The 19,754-nt window shown below is 44.8% G+C and overlaps 1 pseudogene; it reads right to left on the bottom strand.

Annotated features, from left to right (window-relative positions):
* LOC130402564 (vesicle-fusing ATPase-like) overlaps positions 1-19,754 on the bottom strand; it is a 33,320-nt pseudogene that overhangs the window by 6,831 nt on the left and 6,735 nt on the right.

The following is a 19,754-nucleotide window of genomic DNA, read 5'->3' as shown; positions in this document are numbered from 1 at the left end:
GCCTCTGGGGCGTTCGTTTAAAGCCGTGCTGCTGGGTGCTCAAGGGTTTGCATCGCTGACCTTGATGAGACACACAGGCTGCCGTGTGTGTGTGTGTGCGTGTGTGTGTGTGTGTGTGTGTGTGTGTTGTGTGTGTGTGTGTTGTGTGTGTGGTGTGTGTGTGTGTTTGTGTGTGTGTGTGTGTGTGTGTGTGTTGTGTGTGTGTGTGTGTGTGTGTGTGTGTGTGTGGGTGTGTGTCAATAAAGAGGTTGTTATTGTTGTTGATTTAAATTGGCTTGCAGTTCACCTTGGACAGGTTTAGTAAGGCTGCGTCCTAGAACTGTCCTAGTAACTCCTAGAACTGGATGTGTATATAACTATAACTATATATATTTATATATGCTACTATATATATATATTCGATGCATTGCTGTGGCTTGCTTAGTTTGGGCTACTGAAGGTCATGTCCCAACCTCTACCCGGGCCTTACAGATTTAGACAGGGGGGTAATGCCCAGGAAATCTAATTATGCTAAGTGCTTTGCTGTGACTTAACCCCTTCATCGTATCTCTTCATAAATAAACATGTAAAAAATGTACCGGCAAATTACGGAGAATTCATCCAAATCTCTCTCTTTGATTGAATAAATATACCAATGGAAAGGTTTTTTTAGGGCTTTTTCAGGGAATGTTTACACATGGTCGGGCCATGATGTGCATTATGTGGCACAAGTCATGCTCACACGCAAACCTATGCACACACACACATACACACGCACACACACACAAAATAAATGCCCCGATTCACAGACAAAGCGACCGGTGTGCGACCAAATGGGCCATTTTACGGCTTATTTCTTAATGTGATCTGCCTCAAGCATCTGTAAATAATTGGTGCCTCTATAAGAGGGACTATTGCCTCCCGCTCTGTTGATTTTGAGATTGTGCGGGATTATCTGCATATGAATCAGCATCCATATGAATCAGACACTACGAAGACACAGAGATGGTTGGAGACTCCTGACCTTACAACCTACACATCACAATTACTACATTGTCAAAATGGACGTACTCGACCGCAGTTCCTCCGCCTACGTGCAGATTGAAGGCTCTTGCATACAAATATATATATATTTATAGACTATAAATAAATGGTCTGCAGTTATACAGCGCTTTCCTACCCAGTGGCAACTCAAAGCACCTTACAATATTGCCTAGCAATCCCCAATTCGTCCACACATTCACACTCCGACGGCAGTTTCCACCATGCAGGGCGACACTCAGCTAGGAGGAGCACTATATAAGCATTCGTCGGTCATAAGGGTTCTGCCGCCAGGGGCTGGGCGCTCACCCTCTTCTGCTCGTCCTCAGCATCGGCAAACAGCTTCCTGATGTTGGCCTCCGACTCGCCCACGTACTTGTTGAGGATCTCGGGGCCGTTGACGATCTTGGGCTCGCGGGCGTTCAGCATCTTACCGATCTGCCGGGCCATCAGGGTCTTACCGCAACCCGGGGGTCCGAACAGCATGATGCCCTTCACGTGCTTACAACCTGGAGAGAGAGAGAGAGAGGGAGGGAGAGAGGGAGGGATAGAGAGGAAAAGAGAGAGAGAGAGAGAGAGAGAGAGAGGGAGAGAGAAAGAGAGAGAGAGAGAGAGGGAGAGAGAAAGAGAGAGAGAGAGAGAGGCTTATTGTTGATGAGTGTACTGAATAGTAGTTAGTACAATGCTCAGATTAAAGTATGGATGTATTTGACTGTTTCTGGTTAGCCTGGCAATGTAGACATTAGACACAGAAACATTCGGAGGCAGACCTAACATTTCCTGGAAGTGAACTCCAGATCTGTGGTGCGTTTAAACTAAAATCTGCTTCACGCTGCTGGTTCCAACCCTGGGAACAGTAAACAGGCCGGTCCCTGAAGACCTCAGAGCTCTAGTGAGGCCCACAACACACAAGCAGTACGAACAGATGCATTCTGGTCCTCAAAGGGTTTCAGGGCAGGAAGCCGGCGCAGTGGTTTTAATGAGTCATGTGTCCTGATGTCCTAGTCCTTCTGGACATTCTCCCACAACAAGCCGCTCACCCATCTGCTCCACGATGTCGGGGGGGAAGACGCGGGAGGCGAAGGCCCGACGGAAGATGTCTGAGAACTCCCTGTCCAGACCTCCGATGCCCATCTTCTCAAAGTTCCACTCGGGGTTGATGATGGTCTGCCGGGCCTCCTTGGTCTTGGCCTTGCCTGGCAAACAGAGGAGGGGTGGGTGGTAGATACGTTAGTGGTGGACCGAGGGAGACGGAAGAGCAGGGAGGGAGGGGGAGAGAGGAGAGCAGAGGGGAGAAGAGGGGAGGGAGGAGGGGAGGAGGAGAGAAAGGGGAGGAGGGGAGAGAGAGGAGGGGAGGAGGAGAGAGAGAGGAGAAGAGGAGAGAGAGGAGGCGGGGAGAGAGTGGGGGAGAGAGAAGTGGAGGAGAGGAGGGGAGAGGAGGGGGAGAGAAAGGGGAGGAGAGGAGAGAGAGGAGGGTAGAGATAAGAGGAGGAGAGGAGGAGAGGAGAGAAGCGATGAAGGCAGAGGAGGACACAAAGAGCTTGTCTATTGATTAAGAAACACTCAAGGTCAGATATCTCTTTAAGCTTGACTGTCCCATCTGGTTCTGTTGTGAAGTTCCTTCCCATCATTATACTGGAGTGGCTTCACAGGGTAACCTTCGAATGAGATCCGACTGAAGCCCCCCAGGCCGGATACATCACAGGCTTCAAAAAGAGAGACCCCAGAGGATGAGGTAGAGAAGCTGAGGATTTGAATTAGAGACTGCGGTACAGATGGGAGTGGGCGGACTAAATAATCAAGTTAAAAATAAAAGCTAAATCTGTCATCAGAGGAGTCCAATTAAACAACAGCCTGATCTTAAGGTTTGCTGTCGGTTGGTAAACATTGTCCAATCTTGAGATGGTATGTCACTCCTTTAAAGGTGAAAATCAGGTTCAATATGGCTTCCTTTTCTGCTGCAAATGTGACAGCTGACTCAAATCACACACATGGTTCGAAAACCTGCTCTATCCAGGTCCTGCTTGGTTCGTGGGGGTGAGTGAAGGCCCATGGATGTTCTCCTGCACTACACTGCCCCCTTTTGGAGGGCGAGAAACACTACCACAGAATGTGCTCCTGGTTTTAAAGTCATATGAATCCATCGTAATATCCACACTTGTTATGTCTGCGCTACTTGCAACTTAGTTTTCTCGGTTTTTGAACTTTGTCATTCCTACGGTAGGGGAGAAATACAAACATTGAACCTGACGTCAACGTAAGCATTTATTTGAATGACATACAATGACATAAAGGACAGAGATCTGGAGCAGTAGATACGTACCGACCAGGGTGAGGGAGGAAGTCTCCGCCTTCTCAAACACCACCTGACTGTTGCCCACCATCAGCCCCACGTCGATCTGTCCCAGAGGAGAAGAACTGTGAGCATCACCTACTTCAACCTCCCCCCATCCGCCCGTCTGTGACCCCGTAAAGCAGGGTCCAGCGGTGAAGCCCCTTGTCCATCTCATTTATTTATGACATTAGGCCTTCTAGGGAAGTGCAATATACTCCATTTTACTGTGCTTCATTTATTGATGTGTGTGTGTTATGTGTTAAATAGTGCTGAAGATGTCTTGTTCAATGTCTGTGTTGTTGGTTAAATGTCAATGTGCCTGAACTGTACAACTAATTGCCTCTCGGGGACATTCGAGTTTTCTAAGTCTAAGTCTGAAGCTCCAGAGTCAGTCTAAGTCTGAAGCTCCAGAGTCAGTCTCAGTCTGAAGCTGGCCCTGATCACACCTGGATCAGGGCCAGAGAGCAGACATCTTCAACTTTGACCCTAACCTCTCCACCGCCAACCAATTACATCCCGGTTCAATATTGTGGCCGTGAACTAAAATGTATTAATACAGTTTTATTTATAAATAATTAATAAACCAGGGCACTGTACTGCAAAGGAGCTTTGGTAATGTCATCATAATCACTCTAGGCCCAGCCTCGTGCCTGCCCTGGGGGACAGGAGGTCTTGGGTGATGGACTTGGGGCCTGGTAAGAGAGGGAGGTAGAAGCACCTTCTGCTTCTTGCCAGTTGGCATCTCCCCCTTCAGGATGCTGGAGTCCATGGCCTCGATGTCCTTGATGACCAGGCCGAACAGCTTGTCGCAGAAGCTGAACACCAGCTGAGGAGGGAGGAGAGAAGGGGAGGAGTGAGGGATGAGACAGCAAGAGGCACCGAGAGTGTGTGTGAGGTTATGTACTATTGTGCGATCCGTCCGCAGTTTTTTTGTGAGCACTTTTCTTTATTTAAAATAGACATGTGTGCACACCTACGTGCTCTCCCAGAGGGACCGTTGCTCTTCCTACCTGACTTCGGGGGCGTGTGTGTGTGTGTGTGTGTGTGTGTGTGTGTGTGTGTGTGTGTGTTGTGCGTGCATATGTGCGTGCGTGTGTGTGCACTGGGCAGACCTGCTGTGTGATGGAGAAGCCCTGGTTGTTGAACTGCTGGATGAACTCGGCGGCCATCTTGTCGGAGTCGTAGGCCGAGGAGTCGGTGCTCTTCTTCTGCAGGAAGTCGATCTCCACCGTCATGGACCCGATGCACTGCTTGCACTTGTCGAAGTTGTAGTTGGCCACTGGGAGGGGGGGGGGGTTATCCATTGTTTATTGCACCTGATGGATAATCTTTGACTATCTCATCATTTTTATAATTTTTGCAAAATATAACTTTGATCCTTTACAACTTTGTCATATCTTGTCTTGAAAAAGGCTTCCAAATGACGAGCTGAAATCCTTACTTAACTGATCACATAATAATACTATAATCTAACGTCGAGCCTGTGATTGAGTGCCTCAAGTGAATTCTTCAAACTGATATTGCGTATATTTTGGATCTTTGAATGGTGATCAAGTAGATTAACCAATGAGAGAAGGTTACCTTCAACTTCCTGGCCAATGGATAGACCCGCCCACTTCCTCTGCAAGACAGACAGAGGACAGTTAACAGTTTCCATTGAGACACACTGAGATAAGAAATATGAAGTAAATACGTGAATGTGAATGTGAGTGTGTTTGTGTGTGTGTGTGTGTGAGTGCATGCGTACGTGTTTGAGTGTGCATCTGTGTGTGTGTGGGAGTGTGTGTGTGTGTGTGTGTGTGTGTGTGTGTGTGTGTGTGTGTGTGGTGTGTGTGTGTGTGTGTGTGTGTGTGTGTGTGTGTGTGTGTGTGTGTGTGTGTGTGTTTGCATGCGTGAGAGATTGTGTGTGCGTGTGTTAGCTTCAGTCTGTGTGTGTGAGTGTGGGTGTGTCTGTGTGGGTGTTTGTGTGTGTGTGTGTGTGTGTGTGTGTCTTTGTGAGTGTAAGCATGTGTCCATCTGTGTGTGAGTGTGTGCGTCTGTGTGTGTCTGTGTCTGTGTCAACGTCTCCATACCTGAGGCAGACTGAAGGCGATCGTCCCAGGGACCACAGTGGTGTGGCTCTTGACCGTGAACACAAACTTGTGGTTGGGGGTGGTCTTTACGGTCACATGTCTGTGGAGAAAACAGAGGGTACAAAGCTGAAGCTCCCTGCTGCTGAGGATTCACTTACCTTCATTTCAAATGTAAAAATAGCACTACTATTACTATTAAGCTTGGAAGTCGGCAAAAACACGTTTAAAATGGAAGGAGCCAAGCCTTTTTTTTCATCCCATTCACCTCTATTAGAGTCTATTAGCTCTAGGGTGTGATCACCCGTGGCGCAGAGAGCAGGGAGGGGGGGATTCGCTTATTCTCCATCGTGTATTGTTTCTCCTGTTGTGTGCGTGGGCTGCAGCGTGTCTCCTCAGATTGGGCAGGGAATTCAACCTCCTGGCAGGCATTTCCCCGGACTCGTTCACTTGTAGCCAAGTAATTAACGGGGATATATTATGCCACCAGGTGTGAGAGTGATTAGCTTTACAAGCCGTTTCGAAAATGTGCCTGTTTGCTTGTAAGGCTAATCACACTCACACCTGGTGGTATAATATGTCCCCTTTAACCTCTTCTCACTTATCAGTGAGTTATGTTGCGCAGGCCCAAATTGTCAATCGCTGTAATTTGATTGGTTGATGTTTCCATTAGGTGGGAGGAAGGCCCCCTAGGGAGCTATGGGGGTACTACAGGGCAGGGGTACAGGGAGATGGGATGGGGGGAAGGATATAGTGGCCGAATCCCAATGTCCGGACTCACGGACTCACAGACTTTGATCTGCGTTCTCGCGAAATTATGAAGGCTTAAGGGCTGTCCCAATGTCTAATTCCAAAGGGCGTGAGGGTTTGAGTCCATACTTATCGAGCCCTTTCCGTGAGTCTGCATCAGTGCAGACTTCACCTAAGGGAATTACCCACAGTTCAGAGCGTTATGACGTTTACCGCGGAGACCATAGGCTAATCCGGAAATTAGGAAGCTAAACAACAAGACGATGCTACTGTCAATGCGCAACCAGATCGGAATTTCTTCCTTTTTTTAGTGAGCCGGATCATTTGGATCAGCTCACCAACAAGAGCCGGCTCTGTTGGCTCCCAAACGGCTCTTCATATTACTTATTATACCTTTTATAATTCAGCCAAATGCAGCCTGTTCTGACTTATGGTTAGTATGTGTAGGCCAATAATCACCTAATTCAATACATCCTTTATACTGAAGTATTCAAAAGTAAAATTTTTATTTTCTAATATCAATAAATTGCTGTAGCTGATTGTTTTCATTGCATTAAAAAAAAGAGAATTCCCAAACCGGGAAGCGTCAGCAGAATCTTAGTCATTAAACTTTGCCAAGATAGCAGGTGCTCTCGTGAAGTGCTGTCCCAATCCCATATATACCTATCTGAGCCCTTGTGGCCTCAAACACTCACTCACTTCGCACCTGAGATCAATTAAGTCCTTAGTCCTTAGTCCTCACTTTGGGATTGGGCCAGTGTGTGTGTGTGTGTGTGTGTGTGTGTGTGTGTGTGTGTGGGGGGGGGGAATAGATGGCCGGTATTTTCAGGATGTAGCTTGCTTGATCGATTGTTCGATGACTTGATGAATATATACTGCGCATACAGATTGAAATAAAAACATAACAAAATAAATGTTTTTGTTGCTCCCATCAGAGACATTAGTATGTTTTATCTTGATGAATCGTGTTTGATCAATTAGTACATAAGAGCTTCTCGAAACACAAAAACAACAATTTGTCATTTTGCAAACCGCCGCCAACAGAAAAGGTCATTTTCTATCCTTCAGGCGTTTAACACATCCCAAGAGGAAAAGTGGAGTGTGCGTTTGTTTGTGTGTTTTTGTGTTTGTGTGTATGTGTTTTTGTGTGTATGTGTTTGTGTTTGTGTTTAGGTTTGTGTGTGTTGGTGTGTACATGTATGTGTTTGTGTGTGTGTGTGTATGTATGTGTGTGTGTGTATGTGTTTGTGAACGTGGGAGTGTGTGTATATTTTTGTGTTTGTGTGTGTTTGCGTTTGCGTTTGTGTTTGTGTTTGTGTGTGTTTGCGTTTGTGTTTGTGTTTGTGTGTGTGTGTGTGTGTGTGTGTGTGTGTGTGTGTGTGTGTGTGTGTGTGTGTGTGTGTGTGTGTGTGTGTGTGTGTATGAGTTTGTGCATGTACGTGTATGTGTTTGTTTGTGTGTGTATGTGTGAGAGTGAGTGTGTGTATGCGGATGTGTGTGTGTGTGTGTGTGTGTGTGGGTTGTGTTTGTGTGTGTGCATGGGTTTGTGTATGCATGTACGTGTATGCGTTTGTTTGTTTGTTTGTGTGTGTATGTATGTGTGAGAGTGAGTGTGTGTATGTATGTGTGTGTGTGTGTGTGTGTGTATGTATGTGTGTGTGTGTGTGTGTGTGGGTTGTGTTTGTGTGTGTGCATGGGTTTGTGTATGCATGTACGTGTATGCGTTTGTTTGTGTGTGTATGTGTTTGAGTGTGTATGTATGTATGTGTGTGTGTGCGTGGGTTGTGTTGTGTTTGTGTGTGTATGTGTGTGAGTGTGTGTGTGTGTGTGTGTGTGTGTGTGTGTGTGTGGGGGTTGTGTTGTGTTTGTGCCCGCCTACTCACTGTCCTGACTGCAGATCTTTCTCGCTCACCACAGCACAGTTGGTGAGTGACAGCTCGTCTGTGGGGCAGCGAGCTGCCTGCATGGTCTGTGGTGGGGGAGGGGGGGGGCGGGGGAGCGGGAGGAAGAGGAGGGTCACAACAAGATGTTCGATAAGATACTGGAACCAGGGCCTTCGTTTTATCTTCAACATGGTTTTACATATTCATAAGTCAGCTGGGGGATTGAATTCCAATGGTTCTTTATATTTGAGAAAATAACGACTCTTAACTGTGTAACACTTCATTTACATTCCAGAACAGAAACATAGCTAGACAATTCAATTTGGCCATAAGCATGCGATTAAAACACCTTAAAAATAATATTAGTGAATTCATGTATTAACTAATTAATCATAATAATAATAATGATAAAATAATATCAGTTATAAAAACAAGGAGGAAATAATATTAGATTCCATTATTTATTCATAGATGGTTCATTTGTCAGTGCGGACCTTAAGTCACAAGGGGGTAAGGGTAAGGGTTAAATTCCGCCATTGGCTTGTCACACCAAATCTGCACCCTTGACACCGAAGGTCACATAGATAGATAAGCAACATTCGCTACAATCCACTGTAGGCTGGTAGATACAGCTAATATATATTTCAATTAATATATTGTGGCAGATGAAAAGCATTGAGAGCATTGAATTCCCTGGGGCCCTTATTATCACTAATGTGACCTATGGTCTAACAACTTTGAACGATTCCTCAATTCCCCATGGGAGCTCTACTTACCCCACCACTAGTTAGACCAGGCTAGTATCTTTCAAATGAGGGGTTATAAATATTTAGATGATTAACGTAGCCAAAGTAATAGCCAGTTATAATGTGGTAATCAAAGACTGATGTATAAGTCTTTGATTACAATTTCTTATCGTTTCAAATTACATCGTGTAACATTGACCTAGTATTTAAAATGGGTGCTGCAGTCCAGAATCACAATATTGGATTGACACCCCCGGCCACTCAAACCTCGCCCGGGTTGCCAGACAACTATAAACCTCTGCCTTGAAGTCCTTCTGAGCTCTGAGCTGTCTCTATCTCCAAGATTCACCTGTTAGAGAATGGCTCAAGGCACAGAGCTTTATTGAAATAGGCTTATTAGGTCGGGACGAATCTACTGCAATCTCATTTGATCCAGTGTGTTTGCTTGCTCCTGTGGCTGCAGAACACAGTGTGTTGCCTGCACATTTGTTTTATATCTGGCACTCTACTGAGGGAAAAATAAACCAAGACAAACAGGCCAAACAAAAACAAACGTTCCAGCCCGAAGCGGACATTTTTAAAGGTGTCGGTAGACATGTTGTCGGAGAAGCCAGTATTTCGACGTAGCTTCCTTTGGTGCGTTAGCTACATATTGTACCTTTAAGGGATAACAGTTACTAACATATGTCATTGAGGTACTCTTTCTGCGACGACTCAACCGAGGGCAGAGAGATGGAGAGGAGGGAGTGATTGAATACGAACGAGTGGAGAAGAGACAGAGAACACAATCGTCTCCCAACCCCCTCGCAGATCATTACAATTCCCACAATGCCACGCTGACATCCCAGCCTTCCGCTCAAATCACATAACCGTCTATCTCCCACACACCAAACGAGAAAGAGGATCCGAAACGCGTACGAGACACGCTTCTGCGCGTCCTCGGCACGTTCCCCGCCGCGGCGGCGGGCGGCCTAAAGGCACGGTAACCGTGGCAACGCGGGGCTCTGCAGGCGGTGTGCCTTCCCACAGCGGTGTGTGGGGGCGGTGTGTTCACTGGGACCACCGCGGGGAGGCCTCCGTCGGTGCGTCGAAGGGAGGGCGAGAGGTCAGCCCGCCGAAGGGGCAGAAGCTGCTCAGAGTGGGGTCTCTCTCCGCTGGTCTACTTAGAAGGTGTTACCTAGGTTACTGCGTGACGGATGGACACAGAACCCGCACCACTCTCCCTGTGCCACACGGAATACCTTCTGTGTTAAATACTAGACTCCCTCTCTCTCAATCAATCCTCTCTTACCCAAGCACACACGTACGCATGCACACACGCACACAGGCACGTACACTTATGCATGCACGCACACACACACTCATTCATTTGATTGTGTCTCAAGCGACCCTTATTTTATTTCCAGCGTCCGGGTCGATGCGGCAACATGAATCTCCCTCTTATCGGTGCTGCTGCCGTCACATCAGGTGACAGCGAACTGCGCCCAGATAATGAGGCACTAAACCATCTCTCCCGGTCAATATCAGCCTCCAGACGACCCATTTTTTTTTTCCCGATACAGCTCTCAGTTGGATAGCATGTATGCAGTGAGAAGAGAGCTGAGCCCTTGACAGAGACGGCAGAGCCCCCATGTCAGCCTGTCACCCCCCCCCCCAGCCCAGACCACCACCTGGCCCTCCTAGGGGGTGGGCACCCCCTCCTCCTTCAAACCCTCCCCAGCCCCGTCTGGGGGGCTTACAGCACAATGTGCGGTACAAAACTGAATAGATGTAGAATGTACACGTTAAATAGAACAAGACAAACCCGATCTGTGAAGAAAGAAGTGTCCATTTTGTTTGTGTTCAGTTCTGAGCTGGTTGTGCAGGGGGGTAGTTTGTTTCTTTCTGTATACTGCAGATAGCTGAGCCCTTAGTGGCCGTATGATACATTCATCCTCCTCCGAGACAAAACACAATACTCAATATTCATGTTCAAAGGCCAGTGTTATAGCAGCCGACAAAGAACAGTGAGATCAAACAAGAGAATACATAAATACAATTAAAATACAAATACAAAATTATAGTAACTGCAATAAACATACACCTATATACAAAACATTTCATTGTAATAAACCGAGAATTTTTTATAAAAACATAATGACTAACTGAGTTAACAAATCTTCATTACCTTTATTAACAAACTTTCATGTCATATTTGGCCTGTTAAGCCCTTTGAGACTGTAACGGTGATTAAGGGCTTGTGAAGCTGTGAATGGCATCTTCACTCTTTTAAACCATGTTTTAAAAGATGCACATAATCCTGTCTGGCTGTTATCCGTAATAGTCTGCAGCTGTGGCTCATAGGCTAATTGAGCCACACCCATTCTGGTGCTCCTTAAGAGGGCCAGAGTTCTAGACTGGAGGGAGGCTGGAGTTGTGACTCGACGGTTGTGCTATTTGTTTTAAGTAAAAATATGCATTTTAACTACAACCATGTGCGTCAAGAAAACTATTTTTCACAGGGCTATACAAATAAAATTGAATTGGATTGAACTTAGACATTATTAAAAAAAAAAGTGAAGGTAAGTCATTAAGATAGAGTGTGGAAAGAAAGAATAGGAGAGGGGTTAATGTGAAGGATAAAGAGAGAGAGGGGGAAATAAGTTGTGGACAGGAAGAACAATATAGAAGCTGAGGAGAGGCGACAGTTGGAATGAGATGATTTCTGAAACATTTGATGTAAGTGTGGTTAACAGAGAGAGAGAGAGAGAGAGAGAGAGAGAGAGAGAGAGTGAGAGAGAGAGTGAGAGAGAGAGAGAAAATATCAGGAAGAAGGAGAGAAAGGGAGGGAGAGAAAGAGAGAAAGAGAGGAGAGAGATTGAGAATTGGGTGTGGATGGGAGAGGGATAGAGAGAGAGAGAGAGAGAGAGAGAGAGAGAGAGAGAGAGAGAGAGAGAGAGAGAGAGAGAGAGAGAGAGAGAGAGAGAGAGAGAGAGAGAGAGAGAGAGAGAGAGAGAGAGAGGTGTGGATGGGAGAGAAGGAGATAGATGGAGACAGAGAGAGGGGTGGACGGGAGAGAAGGAGATGGATGGAGACAGAGAGAGGGGTGTGGACAGGAGAGAAGGAGATAGATGGAGACAGAGAGAGGGGTGTGGGAGGTACTGCCGTGCCATCCTCTTGGCTGTAAACAAGCCCTGTTGCAGAGGTGAGACAGCACATTTCTTCAAGCAATATCACAAGTAGACTTCTATCTCTCCGAGGAAGTGTCTGCCATAATAACCTCTGATGCTCTAGGGCAGACGAAGAAGTGAACACAAATGGATAGAGTATATATTAAATCCTGTTCCTCCTAGAACCATCGGCCCTGGGCTCTACAGCCAATGCCGCAGGAGTGGCCGAAGAGAGGGTCTCTAACGATGCAATAGAACAAGTAAAGTGGATACAAACCCTCCAAAGAATATAAAAGACGTCATTGATACTTAAAGCTGCACTCAGCAATTTCTGCTCGTCCCACTTTGCTCTGATTATATTGTGTCTTGTTTGAGTTTGACTCCTTGCCACTGCTGGCCGGAGCCATGAGACTCGATCAAAACACCACTTAATCAAAACAATGTGGCGAATGGCGAGCAGCAGAAAGTGCTGATAGTAACTCTAGGAGTAGTGGTGAGTCATAGAGTAGCCTTGGTGTAGAAAAACCCAAGGCCAGACAGATCGGGTCAGGGTTGGGGACTGATTTATTGGGCCACAAAGGATCTTCCCTTTGGAAACCCTACTGTGAAACGTGATGTATGGTTCTGTTCTCAACAAACAGAATCCTCCTCAGCTGTACAGGCTGGGCTTTTCCTGTCTGGACTAGACTGAGTACATTACTTTACAAAAGTACATCTTATCGTATCTTATTCAGGGGTTCCCTCCAGCCTTAACCATATTCTAAATTTCCGACTCCTCTAGTACTTGCTAAACTAAGTTCACAATATTCGCTAAATATTACCGAAAGGGTTTAGTTCTCATTTGGAAAACTGAGAGAAAATAATTGGTGGATCATCCTGCACATGGACCTTTATGCCTGTACAGGAGACATTGTTAAACTGAATCACTTAAATCTCTCCCTCTTACCCATCATTATGTTTTCACTAAAGAATCATTTCTTCTCGGTTGAATCCAATCACATAGGACAATGAACCCTTAATTTGGCCCAGCCAATGTATTGGTAATTAAGATTAGCCACATCAACTCTGGCCAGGAGAAGATGCTACAGATGAGATTGAAATGTAATATTCATCCCCATTTCAGACTGTTAAAGATACAGATACATTGACTCCAGGGATAAGCCTAAAGGTACAATATGTAACGTTGATACCCGGTGTTTGAAATGGATTTGCATTTCCATTGCAACCGAGCTTCCCGCTCAATGGTGTGACTTTAAATGATGACAGGCTTGTCTTGAGTCGATGGCGCAAAAACACAGAATTTCCTTGGCAATTTATTTTTATATTAAAGCCGTTAAGCCATAACAATCGTTAATTCTGATACAACCGTTAATGCTGCGACATTTAATATATTTGGGTTGTTTTCGACAACCGACACAGCAACACGCACAATGATATCCGCAATGATGAATTTGGTGTTTGGTATTTTTGATTCCTAATCTCAATAGCCGAGCTCAACATTATATTATGAGACAAGTGCAATTGTTCTATTTTGAAAATGACAAGCGGCGACCAGTAAGGCGTCACTTGTAAATCAGCTAAGATCAGCTAATATCTCCATTGGCAATTAATTAACCGTTGCAAATTATAAACCAGCTCCTGTGGCATCCATCTTGAAATCCTTCGGGGCTCCAAGCTTTCTCCAACTTTCAAACGCAACTACAAGGTTCACCTGTGTTTTAGCATGGCTCTGGTCGAGGAGTTATTTGGAAATGGATGAGGCTATTTAGTTCGGGGAAAAATGTATACAACCTGAGTTAATTTGCTTCCTTCAACTTGCGGCACACTGTGTTTGATGTTATATCATATAATATCTGGCAACCCAGGGTACTCAGAGAATAGTAACACAAAAGCCAAAACAAAATCAAACGTTCCGACCTAGATCAGAAATACTGGCTAACATACTGGCTCAAGCTTTGTTCCCGGAGAAGCTGGTAATTTCACAGAGCATGCTTCCTCAATTTCTGAGGACATTTCATTTTCATTCATAATTTTATGAATTAGTTCATTTGTTACATATTCTTCTTTTATGATGTTATTTTGAATATTTGAATATTCCCTTTTTGCTGTAAAAGCATTCCAGGGATGCAAATTTAGTTTAGCATAGTTGCATTTAGCATAGTTGCAATAATTATATGTCAAATTGAGCACAATGAATAGAAGTAATTAATGGCCGATGTCTCATAGCTAATAGCTTATTGTAGGATATTATGTGTAACATTGCATACGCACCAATCTCCGATCCAGAACCGGATATTATATCAGAACTTCTCGGGGGAGACGGCACGAAGCCTGGGCTGGAACCCAAATGGCAAAGAACGCCTTGAGTTTCGTCATGGTATTGATCATGATACTCTACAAAGGAAAACTCATTGTGTAAATGGATGAAGAGTTCAACGTTTTTTCATAAGTGCATTTCTGCAGCGGCTAGTCCACACAGTGTTGATCTATAACCTTTAAAGACTTTCATTTTACAATTTACTATTGCTGGCTTTGTTTGTGTTTGCTAACAAGATCTCTAACTCCAGCAACAGTATTGTTTGACCATTTGAAGGGAGAATTTGAGCTTGTCTACCCTCAGAGATGTTGATTGAAAATTGTATTTGCGAGAAATCAGGTTTAACTTTATGGTTCTCACCCTTTAACTCAACGACCTGTCGCACAGCTGGCAACATTTCAACAGGTGGTAAGCACAAAACTCTGATTAAACGGAGGTCACTAAGCCCAGCACACCACATGACGACAGGTGACCCCATTGCAATACAGTCACTGTGTTGCAATGAATGCTGGGAGGGAGGAGGATGGGTCCTGAGAGACGCTAGCTAGCAAGCGCGGCTAGCTAGCAGCGCTAGGGGGATGACAAGCAGAAAGACCCTTTCTCCTATGCTAGGGGAGCCTGCGGCTACCCGCTAGGAGCAGCAGTTTCCCAGGCGGAAAGCAACACACCCCCACATTGACACATACAGACACACACAGACACACACAGACACACACACACGGACACACTTTCAGATGTATTGCAGATGAGTAAATAAGGATGGGTGGTGTGTGAGAGATCAGCAGATATACGTCCATACATACCTTGAAAAATATAACGACCTTGGGGGGGAACCCAGCGAAGGCAGACAGAGAGAAGTAGGAGGGGGGGGGCAGAAGACAGAATAATCTTTTTGAGACAGAGAGGGGGTTGGGCTTGGGGGGGGGGGGGACTTAAGAGCAGTGAGGAGGTGTTGGACATGAGGATGAGATACGAAGCTGGCATCCCGGCATGAAAGGGGCATGCACGTTCACATTCAGACGCGCATGCACATGCAGAAAACACATGCCCGCACGCGCACGCACGCACGCACGCACGCACGCACGCACGCACGCACGCACGCACGCACGCACGCACGCACGCACGCACGCACACACACACACACACAAATTCAAAATGAGACCACAATAGGGAAGGTGGCATGGCTAAGTTGGGGTCCGAAAAATGTATCCCCTATAATGGTTTGATTTCCAATCAATTGTAAGTCTGGCTTACTCTTTAAGGTTTACAGTATTCACTTTACATTTTTTAGTCTTGTCTACTTTATCCAAAATCAAGCATATGCACACAGGTCATACATATCGTACCCCAACTGTTGTATAAGTATGGGTCAGCCCTAAGCCATGCAGGTCTGAAGTGGTCACATGACACACATGACATGGAACATTGTCCTCATGTGATTCATAGCGTGCACACATAACGACCGGGCAAAGCAGTGTAGGTAGAGCTCTGGCGAACGGATTGTTACGAATGGACGGATGAAGCAGGTAAGTTATGAATGAGTGAAACACGAATCGGTAACAGAAACCACAAAGTTAAACATGTCCGTACGATATATATAGATCGATAGATTGTTCATTTAACCAACCAACCAACCATTGAATATTGAATTGTGTGTGAATCGCACCCGGTAACATAAAACGTCTACATTATTTGGACTGCATTTCAAAGTGGTTTGCTTGCTGTTCATTGCAGAAAGGGAGAAAGGAAGTTTGTTATCATTGGGCCTGTCTGAATTTTATTTATTACAAGATACACGACTTAAGTCATCCCCCATTTCCCCTCTGGCGCGAAAGGCAGATCCCATTACCGTATATCAAATTCTGCTCCGGAGATATTGTCGAATGAGGAGTTGTAACTGCATTTCAGTTGCATTTACATAATCAGTCGGGCATTCACTTTGCCACCCTCTGCCTCCGTTGTTTCCACAATAACACTTACATTCTATTTCACCGCTATTTCAAGAAAAAAAAAAGCAAAACAGGGCAGTGAATGGAGCAGAACAATAGTGTTTCAGTTGTGTTTCAATCATCCTTGCTATTATCTGAATAACCCTTGGCATCGTTAACGCACTAGCTGTTCATTAGTTACAAACTGATAGAGCGATAGCGTAATGACCTGTTATCAAAGGATACCTGTACTCATTTAAAAAAATAAGGATTTGACTTTCTCTCTTGCTGAAAGTTCAAATGAAGCAGCCACTCCCTTGACCGCGACCTGGTTGGTGCATTACGGTGGCTCCATCATGAATAACTCATGAGCTAAATCCTATCAGTATCCACTGGTCTCCACGGCTATAGCATCAGATAACTTCCTCCCGGCTGGCTCCCTCTAATAAAAGCCCGTCAAACCCCTGTAGGGAGTCCTGCTTATTTATTCACACTGCGGTGACTCACTGTGCATTTCGAGTTGTCGCACCGTAGAGATCGATTGGTAACAGAGCCGTGCATTGATTGGCTGTCTGTTGTTCACTGTCGAGTGCCAGGTTTCAGCACCGCGCTGTGAAAGACAAGGGGTGTGCCGTGAAATGAGCACCAGTGCACCAAGAGGTGATGAGGGAAACTATACAAAAAGTATAAACTTGGTTGGTTACCTCTGTTGATTGTCAAAGCTACATGGAGGATTGGTAACAGAGAGTGACCATATTTGGTCAACAAATGGTGCATGTTTCTTATTTTTTTCTGAATTACACCAAATGATTAGATTAACATTTCCTATTGAGATCAATTAAATAGATCTTATCTCCCAAGGGAATATTGTGTCTTTGCCTGACCGACGAAGGCCATTACAGATAATTACACACCCTCTAGGTTAATTATCAAGCCACATGGTTTTGTGTCATAAGTCGTTTGCTATAATTAACATATATCCTCCTCTTTTCTATGAGAAGAGCAACAGGGCAAATTACTTCTTTAGGTTTCTTTAGGAGAAATCCACACTTTTTGCGACGCAGCTCATGTCCCTGTTCTCATGAAAAGGCTTTTCTAAAGCTTTTCCCACTGATGAAATAGGGTGCTCATTATTGACTACAAAGGCTATGGATGATTATTGTTATTTTCGAAATCCCATTTTTCTATTACATTATTCTACCGGTACATTGGTTGTTTAACCAGGATCATAGTTTTACAGTATCAAGCAGGATGTAATATGAAACCATTGGAAATACTCAACTCTATTTGAAGGCAGGATGAGACATGGCCAGCTTCCCAGGTCACAGTTAAGTATGTATGTAGTATGTAAGTATTATTTTTGCATTGAATGTATTTTCTGTTTGGAAATTCAATATGCATAGTTAGAATCAAATCCATTGCAAAATGCTTTGCCATTTCAAAAATCATTTAAATTTCTGTAATCAAAATAATTCAAGATGAATTGAGTATTGCATGCTCACTTTGCATATTGCATTCGCCTTTGGAAATGCAATTTCAAATTGCACATTGATTTGCAAATGCATGCCTTCCATTTTAAGACAAGACACCAAAATACCAGGGCAATATAAATTGCAATTTATGTTTTGTTTTTTTATCAATATCTATATTTTTATCAGAATTGAGGATTGCATTGCCACTTTGCATATTTAATTGCAAATGCATAATCGATTTTTACTTTGCATGGTCAAATTGCACATTGAATTGCCAATTGCAAAATGCATTGCCATTTGAATGCAGAGGCCAAAAAACGTCCGCATTATTTATGTCTTATTCGCTGCACAACGCAGCCAATTCCTTTCCCCACTTAGACAAACTCCCTAATTAATATCTCAGCTGCTTCCTGCATTAAATCGAGGAGCTACCAGCTGTAGCCGTCATAGGGCTGCTTTGTCAAGTTCAAACCATTACAACCAACCATGAGACACCTACGCACCCAGTCTGCGGGGGTGTTCAGGGGTGTTCTCTAGGGAAGGGCTGATGTTATCAGGCCTGAAAGCCCCTCCTCTCTGCCCTTTCTGCTCCATACTGGTCCATAGCATGTTGTGTTGGCCTTGTGTGAATGCTTTTAGACATTTAAGACCCCTTCCTGTCTAGCGCAGGATGGAATGGTGTGTGTGTGTGTGTGTGTGTGTGTGTGTGTGTGTGTGTGTGTGTGTGTGTGTGTGTGTGTGTGTGTGTGTGTGTGTGTGTGTGTGTGTGTTTGATGTGTTTTGTGACTCTCTGGGTGTGCATTAGTGCTGTGAAAGATTCTAAGACATTAGAATGTGAAAATGAATATTCGAATGAGAAAAAATCAAGCACTCACTCCCGCAGTTTAGTTAATTATCGCCCGCAGCCTGGGCCAATGCACTGCATGACGGACAGGGGTGACAGAACCGGATGAAACTAACAAAAAATATCTATATATTAAACAACAACGGTTTTAAGAAAGATGGAGAGGTCACAACCCAACTCGCCACAGAGAGAGGGATGTGCTCTCCAAGTAATCTGAAAAGAGGTACGACAAGAGGATTGCACAAAGCCAACTAGTGTGTTTGACGGGAAAGGCTTCAGCGAGTTCTGTTAGGAGTTGGAACAAAGGTACCATATCCACAGCCATGCTACAATTACCAATACAATTAGGACCTCAGGTAAAAAATAAAGGAATCACTCAAAGATAAAAATTTGAGTCTTACCATGGATGGTTGGCCCTCCATAGCAACTGCGTCATATGTCACAGCAACGGCCTACTGGATTTCAAATGGTTGGGAAATCCAGGACTATGTACAAAAAATCGAAGAGTTTCGGGAATCCCCCAATGCGGAGAATGTTGACGAATGCATTCAACACATCTTAAACGTCTACGGCAAGAAAAGGGAATCTCTGACTGCCATGACAATGCCACCAATTACGTCATTGCAGTGGGGAGACATCTTAAATCAGTCAACGTACAATGTGTGGAACACACCATGAACCCGGCTGTGTTTAAAGGGTTCAGAGTCAGAGCTATTGAAATCCTAGTGAGCAGGCAGATAGCAGCGTCATCCCATTTCAGCAAATCCATCAATGACGGCTACCCCCTCCCGGGAACGAAGAACTTTTAGGGTTGAAAACGGAGAGGCTGATGAATGACTGTCCGACGTCATGGAACGGCACATGAGTCATGATCTGCCGGGTCTGGAGCGGCAAGAGGCTGTTTCTGCTGTCGTCGGATGGAGCAGACCACCAGAGAATGCCCCCTCATGGAAAAGGTCAGCACGTTGTATGAAAGGCCTCGCCTAAGGGCACTGATCCATAGGTAGAATGGTATTCCTAATGTTGAGTTAAGGTAATATCATTTACTGTTAATAGGCTGGACGAATGCAAACAATGTTCTCATATAAAAGCATATTTATTGACAGTTTTTTTTAAAACCTTTCAAAGTGGCAACAGAGGCAACGTCGACTGACAAATATCCAACTGCGTCAGCTGTTCTGCCTTTAAAACACGTTCTGCTCTGTCTACTGAGCAAGCAAAGGCCAGACGAATCAGAAACC

The sequence above is a fragment of the Gadus chalcogrammus genome, chromosome 2 (assembly GCF_026213295.1).
Source record: "Gadus chalcogrammus isolate NIFS_2021 chromosome 2, NIFS_Gcha_1.0, whole genome shotgun sequence".
NCBI classification, from domain to species: Eukaryota; Metazoa; Chordata; class Actinopteri; order Gadiformes; family Gadidae; genus Gadus; species Gadus chalcogrammus.
Note: the sequence above shows the minus strand (reverse complement) of the source record. Positions and strands in the feature narration are given on the sequence as shown.